The following is a 5,000-nucleotide window of genomic DNA, read 5'->3' on the forward strand; positions in this document are numbered from 1 at the left end:
AGTCCATAGGGGAATAGTATTGGGTTAAGTACTATTTCTGAATTTATTTGAAAAGCATATAAAGGGAAATGCACGCACACACACACACACACACACACACACACACACACACACACACACACACACACCACACACACACACACACACACACACACACACACACACACACACACACACAGCTAACGTTATTGTTGATGTTGTTTTTCTTATTGTTGTTGATGTTGTTGCTTCCTTATATGCACAACTAATTAACTTGTTCGTGACGGTGATAAATAAACAGAACAACAGTAACAACAACAAATAAAACAAAATGAAAGAATAATAAAGGAAGAAACACGAGAATGCAAAGAACATTTCAGTCAACAACAACAACAACAACAGCAGCAGCTTAAAAAGAAAACGGATAAATATTTCATGAGTTCGTGAATGGAAAACATGTTTAATTTGGGCATCCCTCCCCTCTCTCTCTCTCTCTCTCTCTCTTGAGGTTATGAGAGAGAGAGAGAGAGAGAGAGAGAGAGAGAGAGAGAGAGAGAGAGAGAGAGAGAGAGAGAGAGAGAGAGAGAGACCTAATCAAAATGCAACATACATGATCGGCCCACATTCAATATCACACACTGCTCTTCCCTGACAGCCATTACCCGCGCCTCCATCATGCCTTCAGTTTTCCTGCGTCATAAACCCACGGGGAACTTTCACACAAGGCCGATAAACAAACAAAGTATCTCATTCAGCGTCACACTCATGAAATACAAACACAAGCACTGGAACCCCCGAGCTGCGGTGTTGTGGTTTGTTGACTTTATACTTTGTGGTGAAAATAATCTAAAGAACAAAAACAAATATACGGCTATTAGCTCTTCATTTGTTTTTTTGTTTTGTTTTGTTTTGTTTTCTGGTAGCTTTTTTTTTTTTTTTTTTTTGTGTTCGTTCTGTTTATTTGTTATTCACTTATTTATCTTTTTTATTTATTTATTTATGTATTTATTTGTTTTTGCATTCTTAAGAGCGCAAGTTCCCTAATGACTCAGCACTAACGACCTGGTTACTGAAGGCATTCCATTCATCTACCACTCAATTTGAGAACCAGTTTTTCCCATCTCTTTTTCAAATTTAACTTTTACAAGCTTGAGCCCGTTATTTCTTGTTCCATCCGGATTACTGATAATGAAAATTTTGCTTACGTCATCCTCGTTATATACCCTATGCCTTAGGAAAAGACTATATCCTTTTTTTTATGTAATAGAGAACTCCGGTCTAGGGCAACGAAAAGATTGAAATTAAGGCCCATTGAAGGCACCAGTCCCAAAGAGTGTAGTCAAAATAATTATCCAAAATTTAAGAAACATCTTGCAACCTCCCTCTTGACACAGTTCAAGTCGAAGGCAGGAGGAAATACAGAAGCAGGCAGGGAGTTCCAGAATGAATGATTTTATTAAGTTCTTTGGCTTGTCTCTTACAGTCAGTGGCCTACATATTGTCTATAAAATCCACAGTTTAACCCTTTGACTGCCGCTTAGTACACCTTTCTATAATTACCACTCTGAGACATCCACAGCCACGTCCAATCTTTGAACTGGGAAGAAATTGCAAAATGTATTCCTTTTCATCGCTAACTTTCTTGTAGATCCTAACAAAGAATTGACGCATTGCTTCTGCTGCTGCTAATTGTTTCGTGTCGCAATGAAAGGGTTATGAAGTATCCAATTTCCCTCAAAGCTGACTTACTGGAGTGTTCAACCATTCCAAGAGAACACTTTAAAACCGGTGAGTTGAAATAAATGTTAAGGGTTAATATGTACAGTTGATGAGCGGAAATATATCCTGATGAGTCGAAACAAATTTTGAAGACTCCATGTTAAGACAAATAGAGTCTATAGTTTAGTCCCTATTATCAATATCTTATGTTTACAAGTTAAGGAGGCATTAGTAATCTCGGATAATGTTATGTTTATAGAAGTGGCTTCTAAACTATTTCATGAGTGTTCTGCATGTGTCTTTTGCGAACCCTGTACATCAATTATCATCGCTAAATCATTTACGTCACAATATACACAGCAGGGGCACCAACCGCTCCCTTATGATAGCCTAGTTCTGAACACTACTGTCTTTCCTTGACGCGTAATGTAGTGCCTGCATTTTGAGTCACTGGTTTTGCGGCCGTCATGGTTAATTTGTGAAGCTGGTGAGTCTAAAGTAAAGAGTAGAATAAAGACCCTTAGTTTCAGAGCGTCGAGATTTGCAGCACGATGAGTTTTGTTGTGTTGAGTGTTCTTTGTGTTGTTGGCATGTGACATACGAGTGGCTTGAGTCGAGTAACCAGTGCTGTTATTCTGAAACACTCTGTATATTTCATAACGAATATTTCCACAGGTCGTAAGTCGTGTTCTCCTGTGTGTGTGTGTGTGTGTGTGTGTGTGTGTGTGTGTGTGTGTGTGTGTGTGTGTGTGTGTGTGTGTGTTCTTACCTAATTATTCTTTAGCTAATTTATTTTTACAGGATTGAGTCAAGCTCGTAATGCCCCGTAATGTGTGCTTTCTAAATAATGATGTTGAATGCTCGTTAACCTATCACCTGCATCGTAAAAACACTCTTGAGGAACCCTAGTAACTTCCACAAGGAATGTTGAAAGTAGAGACAGAAGACGCGGAAACGTTTGGGAATATGAGCCGTGCATACTTCACTTGTAATGTGCTCGGTGCTCGCCTCAGCCTTACGCCCTTTAACCAGCTGATAATCATAGGAAATAAATAAACAAATGCGTAAATAAATAAATAAATAAAGATTGATAGCTTTTTAGATCACAGGACACGAGACTGAGAGAAAAAAAAAAACGCAAAGTACTGGAAATTTAATGTGATATGTCAGTCACTCTAATACGACAGGCAGATCTAATGGAAAACAGAGACAGGCGAACATGTAATATTCCTGTACTTACTTTGCGATGTTTGGATGTGCTGAGAGTAATCAGGGGAGCCTAAAGATGGCCTAGGGGTGATGGCCATGCCCCTGCGCCCCTCCCCAGGGGGCGGGAGGACCGGGAAGAGAAATAGGATTGGGGAGAGGGAAGGAGCGGTGAGGAGGAATGAAAATGATGGAGAGAGGTAGGCTGGGAGGGAAAGATTTGGAGTGGTTGAAATTGAAGAGGTTAGTGTGTGTGTGTGTGTGTGTGTGTGTGTGTGTGTGTGTGTGTTAATCGTCAGGCGTCAAGGAGCCATCGTGAGTGAGGGAGTGACTCACTGAGTGAGTGAGTCAGTCAGTCAGTGTACTTATTAGCGTTCAGGATGTGCAGCAGCGGCGGTGGTGGTGGTGGTGCTGGTGGTGGCGAGGCCTGAGGGGCCCCTCCGTTAGCGGGTCGGAAATGGCAACCCGGAAATACGTAGCGAGGATGGTGATGAGAAGAGGGTGCCTGAGTTTAGGAAGTGCGCGCTCCAGAGAGAGAGAGAGAGAGAGAGAGAGAGAGAGAGAGAGAGAGAGAGAGAGAGAGAGAGAGAGAGAGAGAGAGGCGTTCCCCGGGAGGCTGTGGTGATGGGAAGGCGGTGGTCGAAGGTCACAGAGAGGAAGAACAAGGGAGACAGAAACCCGCCTGCAGAACACCCACTCGAGATCACAGGGGTTAGCAGAGGGCGAGGCAGAGGCGGCAGGAGGAGACCCACACACGCACACACAGGTTAAGTTATACTCCACCCCTGCTGTAACTCAACAAGTGAATATCAGTATTGCTTGTCGTGTGATGAACAGAAAGCGCAAGTGTTGAGAGGCGAGACCAAGGTGAAGGAGGCGAGATAAACCTCGATAACGATAAGGACCTGGAGGAGTAGAGAAACCACGTGTAGGGCGAGGCAGGACTAGGAGAAGGCAAGGAGGGTAGGTTAGGGAGAAACACTGCAGTAATCTACGTAGGCCTGAATCGATGAGGCTTATTCAAGACACACGGACGGGCAGGTGACGTGAATGAGGGGACAAGTAGCACGAATGAGTGAGTGTGTGCGAGTGGTCAGTTGGTCCACACACCGTCACCACCGCTCACTACAGCACTAGTGACCATCTCACGCTGAGGTTAGGGCCAGACTGAGCCCTGCCCTGCCCCCTGCCCGCCCCGTCCCGCCCCGCACGCTCACCAAACCCAAGGCAGCTTTTTTGCTCTCACTCCGTTTAGTCGTGTCTTCGCTCCCGCATGACTCGAGGCGCGTTTTCGTCATGCATTGAGAGCCTGACTGATTTATTTGCCGTGGGTTTGCTTGTTGTGGCCTGAGATTTAAGGCTACTGGCGAAAGGAAGACACGGGAATGCTGGAGAGAGCTGCTTAAAAAATGTTGATGTGGCAGCCTCCATTCAAGGCACTGGGGATGATAACCAGATCAGTAGGTAAGACAGATCAGCACCCAACTTTGCTAATTTACTTACGTACTAATTATCTAACTTGCTTGATCATTATTTATTTACTCATTTACTTAATTTCCTTCTTGCTAAATAAACAAGAATATTAATGCATAATTAACTAAAGTAACCACTAGAATCCGTACACAACTAAGTAATTAACAAAATAACCAGATAATTAAATAACTAAACTAACTAGAAAATAAATAAGTAACAGACAAGCAGAATAATTAACCAACCTAACTAAATAATTAATCAACTAACTAAGCAACTAAATAAATAAATAAATATCATTCAAGCAAACCAACAAATCAGATAACCAAACAAACAAACAAACTAACCAAATGACTAACCAACAAACTCTCCAATAAACTAACAAACTAATCCCTTACAGCTTGAGGCGCACCAGTACACAATATGGAATGCATTGTAGCACGCTCAAACACCACAGCATGTACCACTTGATAGGCGCAGGACTCTCACTCTCTCTCTCTCTCTCCTCTCTCTCTCTCTCTCTCTCTCTCTCTCTCCTCTCTCCTCTCTCTCTCTCTCTCTCCTGCTTCTCTTTTCTTCTTATCTTCTTGTTCTTGTTCTTGTTGTTCTTGTTCTTGTTCTTGTTC

The 5,000-nt window shown here is 42.6% G+C and overlaps 1 protein-coding gene across 3 annotated transcripts in view; it reads right to left on the reverse strand.

Annotated features, from left to right (window-relative positions):
- Nucleotides 1-4,061, reverse strand: part of LOC135088751 (inter-alpha-trypsin inhibitor heavy chain H5-like) — an 82,318-nt gene extending 78,257 nt beyond the window's left edge. For all 3 annotated transcript variants that reach the window (XM_063983751.1, XM_063983750.1, XM_063983749.1), the window contains exon 1: nt 2,939-4,061. The gene's annotated coding sequence lies outside the window, so the exon portion shown is untranslated. The remainder of the gene's footprint in view (nt 1-2,938) is intronic.
- Between the last annotated feature and the right edge of the window lie 939 nt (nt 4,062-5,000).

Source organism: Scylla paramamosain, chromosome 31 (genome assembly GCF_035594125.1).
Source record: "Scylla paramamosain isolate STU-SP2022 chromosome 31, ASM3559412v1, whole genome shotgun sequence".
Classification (NCBI taxonomy): Eukaryota; Metazoa; Arthropoda; class Malacostraca; order Decapoda; family Portunidae; genus Scylla; species Scylla paramamosain.